Source organism: Scyliorhinus canicula, chromosome 11 (assembly GCF_902713615.1).
Source record: "Scyliorhinus canicula chromosome 11, sScyCan1.1, whole genome shotgun sequence".
Taxonomy (NCBI): Eukaryota; Metazoa; Chordata; class Chondrichthyes; order Carcharhiniformes; family Scyliorhinidae; genus Scyliorhinus; species Scyliorhinus canicula.
The window spans coordinates 70,435,190-70,460,291 of record NC_052156.1 but is presented as its reverse complement, the minus strand read 5'-3'; the positions used below and the strand labels follow the sequence as shown (position 1 = coordinate 70,460,291).

At 47.9% G+C, this 25,102-nt stretch overlaps 1 long non-coding RNA gene across 1 annotated transcript; it reads left to right on the top strand.

Moving 5' to 3' along the window:
• Positions 1-10,688: 10,688 nt before the first annotated feature.
• On the top strand, positions 10,689-23,613 carry LOC119973125. The gene is made up of 3 exons (XR_005462241.1): positions 10,689-11,233; positions 13,281-13,371; positions 23,313-23,613. It is a non-coding gene; the product is annotated as an uncharacterized LOC119973125 (long non-coding RNA).
• The last annotated feature ends 1,489 nt before the right edge of the window (positions 23,614-25,102 follow it).

The window sequence follows — 25,102 nt, the reverse complement described above, 5'->3', positions numbered from 1 at the left end:
CCTTGGACCATGGAGAGGTCACAATCTCGTGTTGCTGGAGTGTTTCTTTGGCCTGAGCAGGCTGGAAACGCTGGCAGTTCGCACAATTGAGGACCATGTTGGATATGTCCTGGTTGATTCCAGGCCAATAGACAGTCTGCCGGGCCCTGCGCCTACATTTTTCGACACTGAGGTGTCCCTCGTGGATTTGTTTGAGCACTAGCACTACAGGCTGCGAGGAATAACAATACAATCTAGCTTGAGGAGGATCCCCTCGACGACTGTCAAGTTGTCCTTGACATTAAAGAACTGAGGGCATTGCCCTTTTTGCCACCCATTTGCAAGGTGATGCATTACCCACTGCAGAAGAGGGTCCTTGGCAGTCTCTTCTTGAATGTTGATCACTCATTCATCTGAGGCTGGGAGGTTGCTGGCACACAGTTGCACCTGTGCCTCAATTTGGCGGATGAAGCCCTTGACCGGTAGTGGAGACCTACACAAGGCTGCATAATGTCCAGGCTTCCCACAATTTAAACATCCCCTCCCTCTTGCAGGGCATTGCCGCTTTAAGTGGCCGGTGCCACAATTCAAACACATCATGACATTGACGTCGTTATGCTCCGTGCGTCAACGCACATGCGCAGTGCGGTCAGTCGCGTTCGCACCTGTGCAGTTTGGTCTTCGGCTGCTTCATTCCCACGTTCGTGGTGCGCATGCGTGAGACCCGGGAAAAGTGCGTGAAATGGCCGCCTTCATCGATACTGAGGCAGTGCATCCGGTCGATGGCCTGTACACTCTCTGCCTCGTGGGAGGCAAGTTGTTCATGTTATGCCGATTTTTCTCGCCTGTTCATGCACTTTACACGTTTCGATTGTGACTGGCAGGGTCATGTTTTTAATTTTAAGGAGCTGCTCCCACAAGGCGTCGGAGTGGACCTCAAACACGAGGTGTTCCCGTAACAGCCTCCCCGAACAGGCGCCGGAATGTGGCGACTAGGGGCTTTTCACAGTAACTTCATTTGAAGCCTACACGTGACAATAAGCGATTTCCATTTCATTTTCATTTCATGTGGATCTCTGTTGATGGAATCAGCAGTGTCACCATAGTTACAGGACTGCGCTAATATACGGAGATGAGTTATAAAGGATTGGAAAGATTCAGCCTTACCCTGAAGGCGTTGCTGGAAGACATAACGCTCAAAGCTCTCATCCGTTTCGACTTCACAGTGATTGTCGAATTTAGCTAAAACGGTCTTGAATTTGGCCTTGTCCTCGCCGACGGCAAAAGTGAGCGAGTTGAAAATCTGGATGGCTTAGTCCCCCGCAGTCGATAGGAGCAGCGTGAATTTTCTGGCATCGGACGCATTCTCGAGGCCCGAGGCCTCAATGTAGAGACTGAACATCTGCTTGAAGACCCGCCAGTTGGCGTCGAGATTGCCGGAGCTCCGGAGCTGTGGAGGGGCCTGGATCTTCTCCATGCCGCTGGAAGGCACTTGCTGGTCGTCACTGAATCACTCGAGGCAAATCACTTAGATGAAGTAGACTACTGGTACCATGTTGTGTTATTCACCCTGGAGTAACACGGACTGCAACTGGATGCAGTTGCACTGGAAATTAGACACCAAACTTAGACGTTAGTTCAATACGTTTTATTGAACCTCTGCAGCAGTGCACACAGCTTGCTGTGGGTTGACACTCTACTAATCTAAGTGTGCTAACTATAACTAACTAGACCAGACTAGCTCTGAGCCATGTGTAGAAGGTGGTAACTGATATATGCACCCTGACTGTCACTACAGTTGTCAGCAGTGGAAAGAGGCCGAGTGCTGATGCCTCGTGTGTTTTATAGTGGAAACCCCCCCCATCTAGTGTTCTGCCTGGTGATTGGTTGTGTTCTGTCCTGCTTGTTGATTGGCTGTACTGGGTATCTGTCACTGCCTGTCTGTATCTCATTATGTGCATGGGTGCATATTATGACAGTTACTACAGGAAATTCGAGGGTGGAGACGCCATGAGAGATCCCATTGGTTGAAGTTGCTTTCTGAATGGGTGCCAAGACAGCTTCTTTGGTCCTTTGGGTGCCAATTGGTGAAAGCTACCTCCTCTGTCCTCAAAAGACAATGCTGCCCTCTAATCCCCAAATCATCCCAAGTATGTATTCTTTAGAATCATAGAATTTACTGTGCAAAGGGAGGCCATTCGGCCTGTCGAGTCTACACCGGCCTTTGAAAGACCTCCCTACTTAAGCCCACACCTCCACCCTGTCCCTGTAACCCCAACTAACCGGTGGACACTAGGGGGCAATTTAGCATAGCCAATCCACCTACCCTGCACATCTTTGGACTGTGGGAGGAAACCGGAGAATCTGGAGGAAACCCACAGACATGGGGAGAATGTGTAGACTCCGTACAGACAGTGACCCAAACCGGGAATCGAACCCGGTGTGTGGCGCTGTTGAGGAACCGAGCTAATCACTGTGCAACCGTGCCGCCTTAATCACAACTTCAAAGAGTCATTATTTCTTTCTTTAAAAGAGCGGCTGGCATTTCAGTTTTGCTCCCAATTACTAAACTCCTTCCCCTACACTATAGATGAGAGGAAGAACAGCAACTCAGTAATGCCATTGCTGACTTTATCCCAATTCGCAAGGAGACATTTAACTTTTTTTAAAGTGTTACATTGGCAATAGTATTAATTACTTTTGGCTATTGAATTTGTTAGCCAAACTGAAAGGGTAGAAAGAGCTCAGCCATCTCAGGGAAAGTTGCACTTCATCTTGTTCTGAAACGGGTAACAGTCTCAATGACTCAACTTCTGAAGTGATGGCTTCTGAGTCCTTTGAATATCAATAAGGGATAGGATGATTAGAAGATGCTGGAAATAAAGTGCAGGCTCTATCTCTGGGAGTCAGTAACTGTAGATCTTTCATATTGTGTAGCATCAAATAGTTCTATTTCAGTAATTATACTGCTTGTGGCCTGCTGACTTTGCTGTGCATGGCAGGCATCACTGGTCTTCATTATATGTACATAATGTGTGTGTCCCTTGGTGCAGAGATAAAACACACAATACTTCTTTCATGTGTCCTTCATTCTGAAAGTTGAAAGAGTGAGCGTGTCGAATTGAACTCTGGGCACATCCTTATTTATTCCCATTTTTAAAAAAACATTCACTTTAAAGGGCAGCTGATTCGATTGGCAAAGGGAGTAGTTTTATTTTTGCAAACACGAGCGATACGGAGGCTGCCCTCGATTTGGTTCCTGCTAGATGTCTGTATTTCATACCTTTCCTGCTGCTTAAAAGCCAGCAGCTCAGAAGGCTGTTATCCGCAGTCTGAGGGCATAAAACAGCGACTGAAGAACCTGAGCTGCAGCTGAAGTTCCAGCAGGCCTTCAACGTAAGTGAACTGTTTACAGTGTACATTTGTAATCAATTTCTTTCTACTGAGAATCTGTAAAGCTGTGTGCTTAATGTTTAAAATGCCGGGTCCTCCCAGCAGCTCAGCTAGATAAGTGAGTGAAGCCATCCATATGGGACAGCTTGATGCCATATTTGAACCCTGGTTTGTGCTGAGTTATCTGATCTCACTTGGGGCTGTAACAAAGATGCCTTCGTGTTGGAGAGGAGAGCAGCAGCCAAAATTCCTGCTCTACGTTGCTATCCAATTATTCCCACTGCAAATGAATGTACGTGGATGTTGAGTGGAGACTGGATCAAGCCCACTTGTCGATAACACGAAAAATCACAAAGATAAAATTGTGAAAGTAAAATATTGGGGCAGATAGATTAATGGAGTTATTGGGCAAAGTGTCCTGAGGTTCTTGGATTGCATTTCAAAGTAACCCTGATAAGGGGCCCTAATTGGAGGCCGTTTGAGCTCAGTTGGCTAGACAGCTGGTTCGTGATGCAGAAGGAGGTCAACAGCATGGGCTCAATTCCCGTACCGGCTGAGGTTATTCATGAAGGCCCTGCCTTCTCAACCTTGCCCCTTGCCTGAGATGTGATGATCCTCAGGTTAAATCACCACCAGCCAGCTCTCCCCCTCAAAGGGGAAAGCAGCCTATGGTCTTCTGGAACTATGGGAACTTAACTTACTTACAAGTCCTGAAGTTGTATCATGACATGCCACATCTATCTGAAATTTCTTCCCTTGCTGTTGTAGTTATGGCATGAAACTGATTAAATTAACTGATTAACACATTTAGTTTCCACAGGGTAACTTCGGGACCTGGTCACTGCACTTTCACTTCAGACTGCCATGCTGTACATGAAGCAGAAGCAGCATGTCAGGCATTCACTGCACGATAAAGCAGCCACAAAAAATGTAGCTTTTATTAATTTTGGTTGTCACGTTGATAAAATGATGCTTGAATGATATGATATTTTCTTTGATTAATTGGTCTTTTGTGGACCCTAATAGTGGCTCCAGGCTCCTGACAACAATGCTGCTCAATTGCCAGAACAAATCTTCAATCCAAATTCATTTGATAATTTCATCAACACAGTGACAAGGTTTGCATTTGACTCTTTCTCACTGACTGCAGGTAGAAAGTCTCAGCACCACAGAGATTCTGACACAGGCACACAGACAGCAATTCCCTGTTCCAGAGCGATTCCTACAGACAGCAGTCATTCCCAGCTGGATAGCAATTTCCACAGGCAGGCAGCAGTCATTCCCTGCTCCAGAGAGAGGAGTAACATATTGTCACCGTGCTCCATGCATTTAACCTAAGTACTGAAAGGCAAGAACAAACAGCATAAGGGGCTGGATTCTGTGTTCTGCAGCTAAGTGCTGACGGCGGCGTGGGAGCCGTGGTGTTTCACGACCGTTAAATTGGCGCAAACCCCTCACCAATTCCGGTATCGGCTAGGGGCTAGCACCGGTGCTGACTGAATCTCCCATCTCCTGTGGCGAAAATGGCCGGTGAATGGCTGAGTTCTGGATCGCCAATGCTCATGGCTGACGACTTGCAGCGGTCGCACCGTACTTCGTGGCGGTGGCCGTGCGCGGATCCAGCCTGCCATCCGCGACCCCAAAGCCCACCCTGTGGCCACCCCCCACCAGTCCCCCAGCCCTCGCAGAAGTCACCCCCCCCCCCCCAGCCAGTGGCATGGATCCCAGCAGAGTGTGACGGCAGTGGACACAGTCCGCAGCTGCCACGCCGGGTTCACAATTTGTGTGATCACACGTGGTCCGCACCGTTGGGAACTCGGCCCATCGGGGCGCGCAGCATCGTGAGTGGGCCGGCGAAAGACACGCCAACGGCATTGCACGTGCGCGCAGTGCACCTCACGATGATGCCAATTCAGAGGGGGCGGAACATGGCTGACCGGCGCCGGCCACGATTTTGGCATCGGGCAGCGGAGAATCCCGCCCAAGGGAACTTGTTTTAGTGCATAGATTATATACATTGGGCTGGGTTCTACGATTTTGAGGCAAAGTTCAGATGAGGTGTTAGTTTTACGATGAAAAAGTTGGCGCAAGGGCAGCATGGTGGCACAGTGGTGAGCACTGCTGCCTCACGGCGCCGAGGTCCCAGGTTCGATCTCGGCTCTGGGTCACTGTCCGTAGCTGCCAAGCGAGGTTGACAAAAACTCAGAGCACACGGTGCCGGGAAGTCGGCCCATCGGTGGCGGAGCATCGGAGGAGGGCCTTCAGGTGATGTCCTGCATGCAGCGCAGTCACCGATGACGCCGGTTTGGAAGGGGCGGAACATCCCAAAAACAGGCGCCGACCCCGATTTTGGCGTCAAAAGGGATTGTCCCCCCGATCGCCGAATGGTATTTCAGCGTCGTCAAGCAGAGAATCCAGCCCATTATATTTGCCATCTGTTGAGGAGCAAAAGGATTAAATGGAAGAAAGTTCTAGATATTCATGTAAATCACACTGTTTTCCAGTAAATCGTAATTTTGCCATTTGATGCCAACATGTAGCACAATGCTGTAAATTGGATTGAAATGGATCATTCTGTCATACGCGTGTAATATGCTATGATTGAAATTATACTTGATAATACCAGCTCTTCCCTCCCACCTTCACTGAACCCCCACCAATAAAAGCAAGGGGCGGTATTCTCTGTTATCCGGTGTCAAAATTGGGAATGGCGATTGGGCGGAGAATAGCTCCCAATGCTGAAAATGCGGCAGGCGCTGGAGCAGAATTGTGATGCTCCACCCCTCCAAATCAACATCATTGCAACGCGTGTAGTTGCAAGTGCATTTGCATCTCATTATAGGGCCCATCCACGATGCTCTGCTTCCGATGGGCAGAGTTCCCGGTGGCGGGAACACGTGTGGTCTCAACAGTCATGAACCTGGCGTGTTGGCTGCGGAGAGAGAGAGAGAGGGTGTAAAGACAGTGTACATCACCACCATGCTTCACCAACAGTCATGCCGCTGGCCAGGGTCTTCTGTCAGGGCTGGCGAGAGTAGAGGGGTGTGGTCAGGACATGGGCTGTGGAGTCAGGGTGGATGGGTACGCGGTTCAGTACAACCGGCGCCATCTTTTCGGGCGTGATCGCTGCGTGTGTGGAGTGTATAAGTGTATGCGCGGCTGCGGCTTGCCAGCCCTGTGCATGTCCAGCACGGACCTGGCCATTCTCCCACCAATTTTCGCATGTTCCACTGCTGTTTGATGCAGTGCTGGTGCTAGCCCCTCACCAGTAGCGGAATCGGTGCCTCTGCGGCGCTGAGTTTTCCATCGTGGAACTCCATGGATCCTCCGTTCCCATCAGCACATAACCGCAGGAATTGAACATCCAGCCAAAATTTGTTAAAAGTTAAATTCACAGACCTCTTCCAGTGATTCTGTAGCTTTGTGGTGCCAATGACAACAACTGCGAGTATGGGTAATTGCACCTGGCCAAATATTAAGGGTTGTAACGTGTCAATGACTCTGTGCCACCAGAGACAAGGGCCGGGATTCTCCGACCCCGCGCAGGAATCGGAAATGCGATGGTGGAGAACTGCGCATCAGCTGAGAATCGAGGCCTGCGCCAAGTGCCTGACGGAATTCCATGCTCCGGTACCTTGACAACTGTGTGAATGCATTCTGCAGCGAACGTACAGTAAACACCGTTGGCTTATCATCAATGGTCCTATCCCAGCATTCTCCAGTGCTCCCGCGATGCTCTGCCTCCGCTAGGAGGAATTACCAATGACGAGGTTCACTTATGGTTTTAAAAATTGGAAAACTGGGCTGCTGAGGAAGAGAAGAGAGGTGCGATCATGGGCTGCCAGTCCTGGCAGGGCTGACTGGGGGGCATCTGCCGTGCCAGAGCAGTAGCGGGTGGTGACTAGGGGATGGGCCTTGGCGTTGGGGTGACCCCCGGGACCACGATGTCCAGGCATGGACTGCCATTGACCACCGTGGCCCATCACCAACCTCCCCCCCGCCCCCTCCCGCCACCAACCCACAACCAGATGCCACCCATCAGCGGGGCATCCGGCTGAGCAGGGATAAGGCATATCTGCCGGATTATGGTGCATCTGGAACTGCTGGGGTTGGGGAGGACACAAGTGTTCCCGGTCGCTGTCTAGGTGACGGTTTCCGTGAACCTTTTTGTCACAGGGTCCTTCCAAGTGCTGAGTGGGGACCTCAGAGCAGAAGTTCATCTGCACCATCACAGAGGCCATGTATGCCCACTCGGCACAGTATATCAAGTTCAATGTGGACTGAGCCCACCAGGATGCCGAGGCAATGTGGTTTGCTGCCATCACTGGGATGCCCCAGGTTCAGGGGGTGATCGACAGGACGTATGTCCCCCTACGAATACTGGCGCTTGAGTGGGTAGTCTTCACAAACCGAAAGGGGCTCCACTCCATGAATGTGCAGCTGGTGTGTGACCACGAGATGCACATCATGCACGTCTGCACCCAATACCCGGGCAATGTGCATGGCACCTTCATCCTGGCACACTCGATGGTTCCCGACACCTTCGAGGCGCTCTTCCAGGTGAAGCATTGTCTCTTGGGCGACAGGGGTTATCTGCTGCACTTATGGCTGCTGACTCCGATAGTCCTCAAACCAACACGGAGACCTACAAAGATGTCTATGCCGCAATCGGGACCATGATCAAGTGGTGCATCGATGTCCTGACAATGCGGTACAAGTGCCTGGACTGCTCTGGATGGCCCTCCAGTATAGCGCTTGGAGATTCTCCCACATTGTTGTGGCCTGCTATGCCCTCCACAACATTGCGCAGCAGAGGGGGGAGATGTTGGAGGGGTGGATGAACGTTTCGTCCGATGAGAATGATGCGGGAGGGGGCCAACATTTGCAAGGCATGGGACCCCGGCAGGCACAGGAAGCTGCACAAAGTGTGTGCCAGGGTCGGCTTGCATGGGATGTTCTAATCACCTCCAGTATCACCGACTAGGGGGCCTAGCTGACAGCAGCGGTTACATCCCATCCCCCCCCCCGCCCTGGCTAACCGCCTCCTCCCATAGCCACCCTCCCTGCTTGTCAGCCTCCTGAGTGCCAATCGTGACCCCAGTGAATCGGTCGCCATTTTTCATTGAAATCAGTTATACTCAACGTGGCACCGGTGCTAGCCCATTAATGGTCTGCAGCCTGCATGCTTCCATGGTTGTAGAACACCACCGATTCCATGCGGCATCAGTACTTAGTCCCTGAAACGGAGAATCCGGCCCCAGATCTAAGCATCAATATATTACAATGGTGGACCACTGTGGTTTACTTTTATTGTTTTGTGGGATGTGAGCATTTCTGGAATTTGTTCTCCATCTCACAGTTTAAGGGGGTGTGAGCTGTCTTCTTGCTGCAGCCTCTGTAGTGTAGGTGTACGTTTAATGCTGACAGGGAGGGAGTTCCAGTATTTTGACCCAGCAACAGTGAAAGAATAGCAATAATGTCCCAAGACAGGGTGACATGGAGGGGAATTTGCAGGTGGCAGTCTTCCTGCATCTGCTGCCCTTGTCCATTTAAGTGGTCAAGATTTTAGGTTTGGAAGATGCTGTCAAATGAGCCTTGGCGAGTTGCTGCAATGCATCTTGCATACTGTCCATTCTGCCTCCACTGTGTGCCAGTGGTGGAGGGCATGTCGATCAAGCAGGCTGCTTTATGCCATATGCCATCAAGATTCTTTAGTGTTGTGGGAGCTGTACACAGCCAAACAAGAAGAGAAGATTCCATCACACCACTGACTTATGTTTGTGGATGGAGGAAAGTCTTTGAGGAGTTGGGATATGAATTACTCACAGCAGAACACCCAATCTCTGACTTGCTGCTGTAGCCTCAGAATTTATATTTCTGGTCCAGTTCAGTTTCCTGTTAATGGTAACCCCCCCAAGGATGTTGTTGGAATAATACTGAGTGCTAAAGGACTCCAGAGATGCTTCTGAATATAATAGTTACAGCAGCAATCATCCCTTGATAATTCACAAAAGAGAAGGAACAATTTAATCATTTAGAATAAACAATAACTGAAATACAAACTTGAACAAATTGGGTTCTTGTGAATTTTTAGTTCAAAGTGTAAGATTCTCATTAAAAATTGCTCAATCCCTGTCAGAACCCAAAAGCGATTTGAGAGAGTAATCCGTTTTTAATGTCGATACTGAAACCCCCCCCCCCCGCCCCAGGGAGAAATGGCTGGCAGAAGAACTTTGAATATTCTAAGGGCTGTTGTCAGTCTCAGACATTAAAGACTGGAAAACTATTTAGCAAGGCGATGAAGCGTATTCAAGAGAGAATTGGTGTGATACATTTTTAATGATGTTGCGGTAAAGATGTCTGCATTTGAATTGACTTAACTGAGAACAGCCACTGGAGTTTCACAGAGCTGTCAGCAAACAACAGAGAGAGAGAGAGAGAGAGACACTCGAAACTCGGGGCTCTGGTATCAAAGGTTGTTTATGATTGTCCAGTTCGCTTTTTTCTTTTAAATATAAAAGATAAAAAGCAAAGTTTCTGAATATTTTCAAAGGTGAGCCATCAGAAGCAGCTGCCGTTTAAAGTCGGCCAGATGACTTGTCCACAGCATTTGGTCTTCTTCCATTTTATCCTGCAATTCTTGCCTGGACTGACCTTTTCTTTAAAAATGCGGACCATGGACTGATAGCATCATTGAGCTCTGACTTTGATTTGAACTGCGGTCCGTATGGGGATCCTGCCGAATGAAACAGTTGGAGCTGACTCCTTGATGCAGAAGTTCTTACACTTATAGAATCATAGAATTTACAGTGCAGAAGGAGGCCATTTAGCCCGTCGAGGCTCTGGGAAAGTGCACCCCACTTAAGCCCACTCCTCCACCCCATCCCAGTAATCCAGTAACTCCACTTCTCCGGTGGATCTGGGGAAACAGGTCAGCCGATAGAGCAGCCAAAATTATTTTAACATTATAATTGGAATTGCAAAGGGGACTGATGGAAAAAGAGGGCTGACGGTAGGTTTTATTGAAAAAGGCAAGTAACTTGCTTAGTGCAGGTAATGATCTGAAAAGGTGGAGTAGCTCCACAGCATGTTCCAAACTCACAGCATCAGCTTTATCTGTTCACTGTTAAACTATCTTCCTTTTCTTCCCAGCTGCTGCTCCATCTGCAAGGAAAGCAGGACCCGCTGCTTTGCGAGGCAGTACACGATGGAGTGGAATAAATTAACACACCAGTCGCTGAGCCTGTAAAAGATAATCAGACCAGAGCTCTTCTCCTGGTCATTGAACACAGCAGGGAGGTGTGCAAGGTGACTGCAAAGCCATTAGATCAGCTATCGTCTGGAGTTCATCAGCAGCAAAGTGAACTGTTGCAGCAACTCTCTGCCAGCTGTCAGGTTTGCAGCTGGCCTTATCCGTGGAATCTATCACCGATTCCTGTACTTCACCACACTCCCTGGCTGAATCCAACGCCATCACATGACACTCGATGAGTTGCTGGGCCAGCAAGCTCACCCAGAGTTTTGAAGTGAAATAAAATGTTCCTGTGAAGGAGCGCTGGTGGCAAGGTTGCATTTCCTGACCAGCCTGGGTTGCCCTGGTGACTGATAACTTGTCATATTACTTCAGAGAGCATGAGGTCAACCGGATAGGGATGGCAGCTTCTCTTTCCTGAACAGCCTGTTTGCAGCTTTCATGGTTGCTTTCCCCTGATGTCAGCCCACAAATTACCAGAGTTATTCAAAGTCACAATGTTCCCTTGACCTGTACTATTCTTCCCAATTTACTCAGCCACTTGGACATCCTACTATTGCGAGCAAGAAACCTGGGTCGAACGCTCCTCCACAATCCTGCAAATTTTAGGTGAGGTAGACTACTGTTGTCTCACTGCTACAGCCAGTCATTTCCCAACTAACACATATAAATGGCCTCCATGTGCGAGTGTCCCTGGATTTCTCTAGGTCTAACCCCCAGGCTACCATGGGAAGGCTAGTGGGCTTCAGGAAGCAATAGTAAATGATAGCACTATAGCACAGTGGTTAGCACAGTAGCCTCACAGCTCCAGGGTCCCAGGTTCGATTCCCGGCTTGGGCCACTGTCTGTGCGGAGTCTGTACGTTCTCCCCGTGTCTGTGTGGGTTTCCGCCGGGTGCTCCGGTTTCCTCCCACAGTCCAAAGATATGCAGGTTAGGTGGATTGGCCATGCTAAATTGCCCTTAGTGTCCAAAAAGATTGGGTGGGTTATGGGGATAGGTTGGAAGTGTGGGCTTAGGGTGCTCTTTCCAAGGGCTGGTGCAGATGCGATGGGCCGAATGGCCTCCCTCTGCACTGTAAATTCTATGATCTCAGATTGTCCAGTGGAATAGATGGACAAGCTCCTCTCCTCCAAGTTGGGCCCAGCATTTTTACCTTCTTGAGTGCTGAAAAGCTTGGAAGAACTGGCTTTGGCGCAGGGGCCGCAGCTCAGGTTCTTCTCTTCCGGTGCGTGTCCTTCCTCTCGCTGAGTTCAGCACTGCTGTTCCAGATAAAACGCCCTGTCCCATTATCATTGTTATGACAGCAACACAATCATCCTGCTGCAGATACATCTGTAACTCCACGGTAAGCCTTCCTCAGCATAACACCACATTTGATACCTAATTCCCTTATTGTTGCCTTTACAAAACGTTTTCCTGTGACTGCAGTCTCCTGTCAGTTAGAGTGCCAAATGCCCGCAATAGAATTAAGTGCAAGCAGTTCAGAGACCCCTGGTATTGAGTAATCGCTTTCTCTAGGCTACAATTATCAGCAGAGGGGCACAAGATCCCAATCGCATCGCTGAAACCTCCGCCAGATGCAGTTAGAGACCAGACACTTCTCTTGAGGGGAGGGTTGGGAAGAGAGTCTCATCATGTCAAGCACCAATTAGTGTTAGCATCTTGTCCGTGCACCATTCCACACTGTTGGTGATGGGTTGCAATGGAGACTTCAAAACATAGATGTGGACAAATATCTAAATGGTAACTTCTATTGAAGGGATTTTTCACATGTATGTGTTGCTCAAAGAAATTCACTGAACAGCCCTATTAACAAACTCATCGCACAGGGTAAACCATTAGCATGATGTACATGGTACTAGTTGCAGTAAAACAGCATGATGCAATCATTCCTTGGTTACTATATCTGACTGATATCCTATTAGATATAAAATGGCAGAAAGGGTTTAATAAATGATAGAACATAGAACATAGAACAGTACAGCACAGAACAGGCCCTTCGGCCCTCGATGTTGTGCCGAGCCATGATCACCCTACTCAAACCCACGTATCCACCCTATACCCGTAACCCAATAACCGCCCCCCTTAACCTTACTTTTTAGGACACTACGGGCAGTTTAGCATGGCCAATCCACCTAACCCGCACATCTTTGGACTGTGGGAGGAAACCGGAGCACCCGGAGGAAACCCACGCACACACGGGGAGGACGTGCAGACTCCGCACAGACAGTGACCCAGCCGGGAATCGAACCTGGGACCCTGGAGCTGTGAAGCATTTATGCTAACCACCATGCTACCGTGCTGCCCCGATGTTCCTTTAAAGACCAGCACAACATAAAGTTCATGCTTGCGGTTGTGGCTTTACCCCAGTCATTCGCACATCTTGCAGTTCTCATTGTGGACAGACTTGAAGTGGAGACTTTGCACTATCTCACAGAGACAAATCAATGGGAAGATCACTCCCAGGTGACTCACAGATACAGGTGGTCACCAGCAAGATCGGCACCCATGCCTGGCTCAATGAGGTCTAAGTGAAGAATAAAGAAAATCATTACAAATACATCTTTAAAATGTTTTTGAATTTTATTTTCAAACAAGAAATCAAACACTCATAAGTCTAATTTCTAATATTTATTTTCCCCTTCCTTTTTACAGAATGCCTACCTAATTCCATTTGCCAGCACTTGGCCCATAGCCTTTTCCACTGAATGTCCATAGAAGTCCAACACCTCCAGGAGAAGACAAGGTGAAAAATATTCAAATAGCATCCATAGTTACAGTGAAGAGCAGCATTAGAGTCTTAATTACCTCATCTCTCAAAGAAATAACCAAATATTCATGACGCATATAATCGTTTCCCACTGATTCTTGTTTGCAACAAGGTTACAAAAATATGTCTGAAAATATTCATTTTGGTTCCCATCTGACTGGTTACACAATGCTTTTATAAATATTAACATGATTATTGGTTTAATGCTCTCTCTTTTAGAATCATTCTGGAATGCAAAGGTACATAGATACATAGAAGATAGGAGCAGGAGGAGGCCTTTTGGCCCTTCAAGCCTGCTCCACCATTCATCACGATCGTGGCTGATCATCCAACTCAATAGCCTAATCCTGCTTTCTCCCCATACCCTTTGATCCCATTCTCCCCAAGTGCTATATCCAGCTGCCTCCTGAATATATTCAAAGTTTTAGCATCAACTACTTCCTGTGGAAATGAACTCCACAGGCTCACCACTCTTTGTGCGAAGAAATGTCTCCTTATCTCTGTCCGAAATGGTTTACCCTGAATCCTCAGACTGTGACCCCTGGTTCTGGACAACACATCATTGGTAACATCTTCCCTGCATCTACCCTGTCTAGTCCCGTTAAACTTTTATAAGTCTCTATGAGATCCCCCTCATTCTTCTGAACTCCAGCGAGAACAATCCCAACCTAGTCAATCTCTCTTCATATTACAGTCCTGCCATCCCTGGAATCAGTCTGGTAAACCTACGCGGCACTCTTTTGAGAGCAAGAAAATCCTTCCTCAGAGAAGGAGACAAAAACTGCACACAATACTCCAGATGTGGCCTCACCAAGGCCCTGTATAATTGCAGCAACACATCCCTGCTTCTGTACTCGAAACCTCTCGCAATGAAGTCCAACAGACCATTAGCCTTCTTTACCGCCTGCTGCACCTGCATGCTTATCTTGCGAATGGTGCACAAGGACATCCAGGTCCCGCTGCACACTCCCCTCTCCCAATTTACAACCATTCAGGTAGTCATCTGCCTTCCTGTTTTTGCTTCCAAAATGAATAACCTCACACTTATCCAAATTATACTGCATCTGCCATTGATTTGCCCACTCGCCCAATCTGTCCAGATCATGTTGTAGGATCCCTGCATCCCCGTCACAATTCACCCTCCCGCCTAACTTGGTATCATCTGCAAACTTTGAGATGTTACATTTGTTCCCTCATCCAAACATTAATATATATTGTGAATAGCTGGGGTCCCAGCACCGATCCCTGTGGTACTCCACTAGTTACTGCCTGCCAATTTGAAAAGGACCCATTAATCCCTACTCTTTGTTTCCTCTTTGCCAACCAGTTTTCTATCCATCTCAATACATTTCCCCCAATCCCATGTGCTTTAAGTTTGCTTCTGCGGGACTTTTTCAAATGCCTTCTGAAAGTCCAAATATACCACATCGACTGGCTCCCCCTTGTCATCTGTACTGGTTACATCTTCAAAGAATTCCAACAATTGTCAAGCATGATTTTCCCTTCATAAATCCACTTTGACTGACTGATCCTGCCACTGCTTTCTAAATGATCCGCTATAAAGTCCTTGATAATGGATTCAAGCATTTTCCTCACTACCGATGTTAGGCTTTCTGGTCTATAATTCCCTGCTTTCTCTCTACCTCCCTTTTTGAATATCGGAGTGATGTGAGCTACCTTCCAATCTGCAGGGACAGTTCCAGAGTCTGTAGAATCCCGGAAGATGACCACCAATGTATCCAGAGCCAGCCTCCCCGAACAGGTGCTGGAATGTGGCGACTAGGGGCTTTTCACGGTAACTTCATTTGAAGCCTACTTGTGACAATAAGCGATTTTCATTTCATTTAAGCACTCTGGGATGCAGATTCTCAGGCCCTGGGGATTTATCCACCTTCAATCCCATCAATTTTCCGAGCACCATTTCCCTACTCATATTGACCTACCTCAGTTCTTCCCTCTCACTAAACCTTTCATTCGCCAGCATTTCTGGTATCTGATTTGCCGTTCGTGAAGACAGAACCAAAGTATATATTCAATTGCTCAGCCATTTCTTTGTCCCTTTATTATGCATTCCCCTGTTTCTGTCAACTTTTCTCTTGCAAGCTCTCTTCTTAACCCACTCTCCCCAGTCTCCTCCAACTTCACCTCCAACAATACGAGCTCATGAAGTTTCTTGGTCATCAAGATGAGCTAAATCTGCAACAATCCCCCCAGCCCCACCACCTTCCACTTGCCCACTTGACCAAATTTCCTGCAATACTTCCCCTTGTCCTAGCCTTGAACTCACATATTTTATTAATTGCCCTCCAATCTCTCCATACCCTCTCTGAGCTCACCTTGTCATGCGAGCCACCTCCTATTCCTCTGCTATTCCCACTGAACTGCTGATCACCCAACCTCCTCTCATGGTCCCTATGTTAACCAACGTGGTAAATGGTTCTCTCTCTTCAGATGTTGTCCAATCTCTCCTGTAAATTTGCCATCATCCCTCCCATCCTCAAAAAAAACTTGTCCCCATTGCCTTTGAGAGCTTCCAGCCTCTCTCAAACCTCCCTTTCCTCTCCAAAGTGCTTGAGCGTGTTTGACTTCCCAAACAGTGCCAGCTATCCCAGAACCCCATGTTTCAATCGCTCCAATTAGATTTTCAGCCCCCTGCCATCGAAGAGAATGGCTCCAGCCAAAGTCACAAATGCCAGCCGATGACAAAAGTGAATTCTCCTTCTCTGTCCTCTTGACCTGTCAGCACCCTTTAACACAGATGACCACATCATTCTCTGCCAATCCCTCTCTACTGTTAACCAACTGAGTAGGACTGCTGACACATGGATCTGTTCTTACATATTTGTAATAAGACAATTGCTTTTAATGGTTTCGCTTCCTGCTCCTGCATGATTACTTTGTTGTCCCCAAAGGATCTATTCTTGGTCCCCTCATAGTTTTCATCCACATGCTGCCCCTTCGGCGACATCATTCAAAGACAGTGTTAGTTTTTACATAAAAGCTGATGACACCCAGCTCTACCTCACCATCATCTCCCTTGACTCATCTGCTGTTGCTAAATTATCAGACTGCTTACCCAACATCCAGTGGCTGAACAGAAATTTCCTCCAATTAAATATTGGGAGGACTGAAGTCACTGATTTCAGTCCCACTCCAAACTCCGTTGCCGAGCTACCAGCTCCTTCCGCCTCCCTGGTACCAGCCTGAGATCAAACCAATCCATTAGCAACCATGACGTCATGTTTGACACCGAGTTAAACTTATCACCTTGTGGATTCACTTAAACCACTCATTTCCATATCTATACAATCGCCCGACTTCACCCCATCTCGGCTCAACTGTTGATGAAACCCTTGTTCATGTCTTTGTTACCTCTCGATTATTCCAATCCTCTCCTGGCTGACCTCCCAAATCGGCAAACTTGAGGTCACCCAAAACTCTGCTGCCCGTGTTGTAACCCATGGCAACTCCTGTTCCCTTATCATCCTTGTGGTCTTGAACCAACATCGGCTCTGAGTCAATCAATGGCTTGATCTTTCGCACCCCTCCCTATCTTTTTCATCTCCTCCAGACACACAATCCTCCAAGATATCAGTGCTCCCCTAAATCTGCTCTCTTGTGCATTCCCAATTCGAATCATTCCACCATTGGTGACTGTCCTTTCGGCTACCTAGGCCCGAGCTCTGGAATTCCCTCCTTAGACCTCTCTGCCTCTCCAACAATTTAAGATGCTCCTTAATTCCTACCTCGTTAACCAAGCTTTTGGTCATCTGATCTAATATTTGCTTAGGCGACATACTTTGTTTCATAATGATCCTGTGAAGCATCGTGTTTTGTTTCATTGTGTCAAAGGGCTATATACATTGTTATCCATGCTAATGATAACCAAACCAAATGTTAATCAGTGAAGAGAATGCATTCACCAGGATTCCGGCTTACGAATATAGGCTCTGATTCATGATACTGTGATGTGTAAAGCTAATTTTATGTCATTTCTACCATAGTGTGCTATGATAGTTGTGATGAGTGAACAAGACACGTGTAGATCCAACATCATCATGGATACAGAATCATTTGTCTCCATTGTGTTCTATGGCTTTTTATTCCTATGTGATTTGACACATGCTTCATATAGGGATGAAAGCCATGAAATGTATTGTGAGCAATCCAACAGAGGATGGAATGAAGCAGTGACTTCCGGTACAGGGCAATAATGTGGCTCGGACGACACCTTGTGATGCTTAACTGTGGAAGGTGCTAATGGCTGACCGTTATAAGAACAAAGAGCAAAGAAAAATTACAGTACAGGAACAGGCCCTTCGGCCCGCCAAGCCTACACTGATCCAGATCCTCTATCTAAAACTGTCACCTATTTTCTAAGGATCTGTATCCCTCTGCTCCCTGCCCATTCATGTATCTGTCTAGATACATCTTAAATGATGCAATCGTGCCCACCTCTACCACCTCCGCCGGCAATGCGTTCCAGGCACCCACCACCCTCTGTGTAAAGAACTTTCCATGCATATCTCTCTTAAACTTTTCCCCTCTCACCTTGAACTCGTGACCCCTAGTAATTGAGTCCCCCACTCTGGGAAAAAGCTTCTTGCTAACCACCCTGTCTATACCTCTCATGATTTAGTAGACTTTAATGACCTCAACCTCTATCTTTCTAATGAAAATAATCCTAATCTACTCAACCTCCCTTCATAGCTAGCGCCCTCCATACCAGGCAACATCCTGGCGAACCTCCTCTGCACCCTCTCCAAAGCATCCACATCCTTTTGGTAATGTGGCGACCAAAACTGTACGCAGTATTCCAAATGGGGCCGAACCAAAGTCTTATACAACTGTAACATGACCTGCCAACTTTTGTACTCAATACCCCTTCCGATGAAGGAAAACATGCCGTATGCCTTCTTAACCACTCTATCGACCTGCGCAGCCACCTTCAGGGTACAATGGACCTGAACACCAGGATCTCTCTGTACATCAATTTTCCCCAGGGCTTTTTTATTTACCGTATAGAACATAGAACGATACAGCGCAGTACAGGCCCTTCGGCCCACGATGTTGCACCCACATGGGAAGTCAAAAACTAAAGGCCATCTAACCTACACGCTCTTGAATTGGATCTTCCAAAATGCATCACCTCGCATTTTCCCGGATTGAACTCCATCTGCCATTTCTCCGCCCAACTCTCCAATCTATCCATATTCTGCTGTATTCTCTAACAGTCCCCTTCACTATCTGCTACTCCACCAATCTTAGTTTCATCTGCAAACTTGCTAATCAGACCACCTATACCTTCCTCCAGATCATTTATGTATATCACAAACAACAGTGGTCCCAGCATGGATCCCTGTGGCACACCACTGGTCACAGTTCTCCATTTTGAGAAACTCCCTTCCACTACTACTCTCTTGTCTCCTATTGCCCAGCCAGTTCTTTATCCATCCAGCTCGTACACCCTGGACCCCATGAGACTTCACTTTTTCCATCAGCCTACCATGGGGAACCTTATCAAATGCCTTACTGAAGTCCATGTATATGACATCTACAGTCCTTCCCTCATCAATCAACTTTGTCACTTCCTCAAAGAATTCTATTAAGTTGGTAAGACATGACCTTCCCTGCACAAAACTATGTTGCCTATCACTGATAAACACATTTTCTTCCAAATGTGAATAGATCCTATCCCTCAGTATCTTCTCCAGTAGCTTCCCTACCATTGACATCAGGCTCCCCCGTCTATAATTACCTGGATTATCCCTGCTACCCTTCTTAAACAAGGGGACAACATTAGCAATTCTCCAGTCCTCCGGTACCTCACCCGTGTTCAAGGATGCTGCAAAGATGTCTGTTAAGGCCCCAGCTATTTCCTCTCTCACTTCCCTCAGTAACCTGGGATAGATCCCATCCGGACCTGGGGACTTGTCCACCTTAATGCCTTTTAGAATACCCAACACATCCTCCCTCCTTATGCCGACTTGACCTAGAGTAATCAAACATCTATGCCTAACCTCAACATCCGTCATGTCCCTCTCCTCGGTGAATACCGATGCAAAGTACTCGTTAAAAATCTCACCCATTTTCTCTGACTCCACGCATAACTTTCCTCCTTTGTCCTTGAGTGGGCCAACCCTTTCTCTAGTTACCCTCTTGCTCCTTATTTATGAATAAAAGGCTTTGGGATTTTCCTTAACCCTGTTTGCTAAAGAAATTTCATGACCCCTTTTAGCCCTCTTGATTCCTTGTTTCAGATTGGTCCTACATTCCTGATATTCTTGCAAAGCTTCGTCTGTCTTCAGTCGCCTAAACATTATGTATGCTTCCTTTTTCCTCTGAGCTAGTCTCACAATTTCACCTGTCATCCAAGGTTTTCCCTAATCTTGCCATTTCTATCCCTCATTCTCACAGGGACATGTCTGTCCTGCACTCTAATCAACCTCTCTTTAAAAGCCTCCCACGTATCAAATGTAGATTTACCTTCAAACAGCTGCTCCCAATCCACATTCCCCAGCTCATGCCGAATTTTTGTATAGTTAGCCTTCCCCCAATTTAGCACTCTTCCTTTAGGATCACTCTCCTCTTTGTCCATGAGTATTCTAAAACTTACGGAATTGTGATCACTATTCCCAAAGTAATCCCCAACTGAAACTTCAACCACCTGGCCTACATGTGGATGGAATCAGTTATGTATTTCTGCATGTTGACAGGCCAGCAGCCTATGCCTGCTTTTCAAACACAGGATGAGAGCTCACCTGAAATCACCCCAAAACACCTCCCATACCCCCAAACATTACTTATTTTTGTAAATGATCAGGGGACCTTTAACCATCACTCCCCCCTCAATAGAAGTTGAGTGAACAAAAGCATCAGAAGGGACTTTCAGGCCTGGGAGATCCCGGTTCGATATTTAAAAAAATGTTTTTAAGCCTTCCTCCGACCCTCGGATGGCGAATTTAATTTTCTTCATTTGGAGAAATTCCGATCGGTCTAGCTAAAAGTGGTGCACAGAGCCCACTTAACCAGAACCCGAATGAGCAAGGCCTTCCCGGAGGTGGAGGATAAATGTGAACGGTGGCCCAGCCAACCACGCCCACATGTTCTGCTCTTGCCCCAGATGTTGGGTTTTGGACAGCCTTCTTTGAGGTAATATCCGAGATATGGGGGGGGGGGGGGGGGGGGGGGGGGGGGGAATGAGGATGGGGCCTTGTCCAAGAGTGGCAGTCTTCGGGGTCTCAGAACAGCCAGATCTATTCACGGGGAGGAGGGCCGACGCCCTTGCCTTTGCCTCCCTAATTGCCCACGGGAGAATCCTGCTCGGCTGACGGTCAGCAGCACCACACAAAGCTGCAGACCAGTTTGATCTTTTAATTGTTATGAGAAAAGGGAAAATCAAATCCAGTCAGGATCCAGCCACTGCCTAAGGAGACCTGGTGGAAGGGTACATGAGTATTGTGAGGAGAGGGCAGACCGTGTTCTATTGCAGTGAGTTCACGAAGCAATGGGCAGTCACTACACAGCTGAGCTAAAACAACACACAGTCCCTGTGCCACCTTTACACCCATACCTTGCCATGCACTACTTCCTTCGGGTGAAGGGAGGGGATGGATTGAAAGGGTAGTGGAATAAATAAAGGAGAAAAAAGGAAATAAGAGATAAGGAATGTAGAGCCCCTTCTACCGGAGAAAACAACTGCAGCAGCTGCAAGCCACCATCATTTTTTGTGGCGTGTTGATTAAGCAATCTGCAGGAAACCTTCACACAGCTGTCATTTTGCTGGTGGAACCTCCGGCACTATTTGGGTGAAGAGCTGACAGATCATCTCAATCTGTTACAGTACCTTGTACTATGGCTGCTTGATTTTTAGCACAAATAAAGTGTCCTGGTGCTGACATGCTCTGTATTTGCAGGAGGAATATATTGCTGTCAAGCAATCCAGATGGTGGGAATAGGGAAATAAGATGTGGAAAGAGGAGTTGCATCCCTCGCTAATAAAGCAACAGATGAACAGCCCTGCAGGCTGACTTATAGATTTGCTGTCTTCCCAGGTTCTACACTGTGATGTGCCTATTTGAGCTAACAAGGTCATCTGCCCAGAGGGCATTTTGAATTACAAATGGCATGTGTAAATCACTGAACTGCAGTCCAGAACAAGCTACAGAGAGGACATCTGAAACAGTTTTCCATAGCTCTGTTCACAGATGACTTCCTGAAGCAAATTTGAACTCTACAAACCGAGCAGAGAAGTTGCCAAGGCCAGTGTTGTGTTCAGGACTTGAGATGAACAGCATTTCAGTGAGCACAATGGAGTTTAACAGGCAACCAAATAAGCTGTATACCCTGTTCCGTCACCAGCAAACGGCCCTTGCAAGCTAGTTCTCCCATCTCCGGTGGCTCATTTGGTAGTTACACTGCTCAGCATGGAACTGATTGACTTGTAACTGCGAAAGTCACTGGTTGATAATGGTCTGTGCTGAGTGAGCTCATCTCAATCTAGATAGCAATGAAGGAAATGCAGCTGGCCTCGGGCTCGGTAGAGAGATGAAACAATCAGGGTTCCTTTGCTGATTGCTGCCGAGGGGCTCCATTGTGTGGATGCATCTGTTAGATGAGAAACAGATTCATCTGTGATGTATCCTCAGCCCCCTTTTCCTCAAATCGCTTGCTGGCACTCACCTCTCTGAGGTACCAAAGGACAGTCGATGCTGTGGTGATAACGCAGCAGGAAACTGTGGGGACGGCATACCCGTGTTCTGCAAATGTGCTCGTGGCAGATGAATCTCAACATTAGATGTGTAAGATTGTAAACTGATCTTATATTTTGCAGAACGAGTCAGCGCCTTCAAAGGAAATGTGGGAAGTACCAAAAGCACGTTTTTCTTCAACTACAGGAAATGAAATGAAATGAAAATCGCTTATTGTCACAAGTAGGCTTCAAATTAAGTTACTGTGAAAAGCCCCTAGTCGCCACATTCCGGCGCCTGTCCGGGGAGGCCGGTACGGGAATGAGATCATTTGGCCCATCGATTGGGGCCTAAACTCCGCTTTTCTGTTTTCTCCCCAGAATCTTAACTCCTTTGTCAATCAATCTGTCCAATTCAGCTTTTAGCCTCAGATGGTCATACCCCAAGTAGCCTGGGAATCTTTCGGAAGTCCCGACGCTAGGACTCCACTGAGGGAGAGGGAGCGGAGTCTGGAGCCCTGCACAAGGGTCGGAGAAGCTGGGGACATAATGAGCCTGAGCGAGATAGAGCAGGGCAGCAGCAAGGAGCAGGAGCTGAACTGCGAGGCTAGTGAGCCACAGCGCCGAGGAGCCCTGGCCATGAAGAAGGCAGACCAAATCCTCTTGACAGTGGTTGGAGCACCAGACAGTGGCAGTGGAGCATGCAAACAGCTGCGTGAGACAGAGGGCAGCATGGCAGCACAGTGGGTAGCACTGTTGCCTCAAAGCTCTAGGGTCCCAGGTTCGATTCCCGGCTTGAGTCACTGTTTGTGTGGAATCTGCACATTCTCCCTGTGTTTGCATGGGTTTGCTCCAGGTGCTCCGGTTTTCCGGATAGGGGTTGTATTAGCACAGTGGGCTAAACAGCTTGCTTGTAATGCAGAACGATGCCAGCAGTGCGGGTTCAATTCCCGTACCGGCCTCCCCGAACAGGCGGCAGAATGTGGTGACTAGGGGCTTTTCACAGTAACTTCATTGAAGCGTTGTGACAATAAGTGATTATTATTATTATTATTTTCCCGCACAAGTCCTGAAAGATGTGCTGTTAGGTTAATTGGACATTGTTAATTCTCCCTCTATGTACCCGAACAGGCTCTGGAATGTGGTGACTTGGGGCTTTTCACAGCAACTTCACTGCAGTGCTAATGTAAGCCTACTTGTGACAATAAAGATTATTATTATTACGCAGACTGCCTGGATGGCACCCCTGAATGCAAGAGGCCACGTGAAGAGGGAGATCGCCTTCATGTCTCGGAGACCAAATAATTTGCGACACATAGTCATGGAAAGTTTGCAGTAGGAGCTCCACCAACTAAACTCTGCTGCCCAGCTGATTACAGATCAGGAGTCAAACTCTCCATGATATCCTGGTAGATCCGGAGCAATGGCCGGGTATACTCATTTTAAATAGTTTGTTCATCTAATTGAAGCTTTTCCATTAATATTTATCAAGATTTGTCACTAGTGGAATAAAAGATCCCTGTTTAAAACATTTGTACTGTTATGTTTCCTGCAGGTGTGAGAAAACTCAGCCGGGATTCTCCAAGCCCGCGCCAGGTCGGAGAATCGGCGTTGGGGGCGGGGGGGGGGGGGGGGGGGGGGGGGGGGGAGAATCCCACCATGCCACTACGACGCCAGGAAGCCAATTCTCCGGCGACCGGAGAATTGGCGGTAATCGCAGCTGCGCAGTCACCGAGTCACTAGTCGGGGGCCGTTGAAAGCGGACCCCGTGGAGATTCTCTGAGCTCGACGGGCCAATTGCCCGCCCAGTCCCGCTGGCGTGGTTCACATGTGGTCCCACCCGGTGAGACCTCGGCATTCTGGCTGCAGGGGCCGTCCTGGTGGAGGAGCAGGGGGATCCGACTCCGGGAGGGGCCTCCACGGTGGCCAGGCCCGCGATCAGGGGCTACTGATTGGCGGGCACGCTCATTCTGGAGCCTAGGTTCTTCCGCGCCTGGCTCCTGTAGGGCTCCGCAGTGTTGCGCGGGGACCGGTGGAGAGACAGCAACCACGTGCATGCGCCGTCGTGGAGATGGTCGTTGCGCGGACCCGCACCTGGCGTGCAGGGCTGGCCTTCGGCGCCGTAGCAGCGCACAGCACTCCGGTGCCATTCCAGCCCCCTGAAATCTGGAGAATAACTGGGCCAGAGGGCCCATTGATGCCGGCGTACACCACTCCAGTGTTTACGCCGGCGTCAATACTTGGCTGGGATTTCGGAGAATCCCGGCCCTCCAGTTTTCCCACATAATACTCCATCTGCCAATTGTCTGTTCACTCAAAACCCATCCTTTTGCAGACTCTATCCTTCTCCCAACTTTCTTTTCTACGTATCTTTATCACCCCTGCACATTTGGCTACAATGTGGTTTGTCCTTTCATCCAGATTATTAATATTGTAAATAGTTGAAGCCACTAATTACAATTTCCCAACCTAAAAATAACCCATTTATCTCGACTCTGTTTCCTGTTGGTTAGCCAATCCTCTGCCCATGCTAATATAGCACCCCCAATGCCATGAGCTCTTAACATGCATAGAGGTTATAATAAAATGTTTCTATTCGGGCTAAAGGAATCAAGGGATATGGCGGGATCAGGGTATTCAACTTGATGATCAGTCATGATCATAATGAATGGCAGAGCAGGCTTGAAGCGTCGAATGGCCGCCTCCTCCTATTTTGTATATATGTTTCGATGAAAGAAATGGGTAATGTAAACATATGTACAATAGGTAATCAAGTTGAGCTGGCCCATTGTCTTTGTTTATGGTGGTCGTCCAGTATATTTGTGTGAGCGATAGAGCAAAATCTCATAAAAACATTGGTTGAGTTGACAGGTGAAAATGAAAACAAAACTCATTCAAAATCTGACATTATTTAGCCAAATAGTGCAAGCTAGATGTGTCACCACGGCAACGTGGGCCCACAACTTCCACAGGATGGCAATCTCCAGCGGGTTGCCACACTGGATAGACTTAGCCACG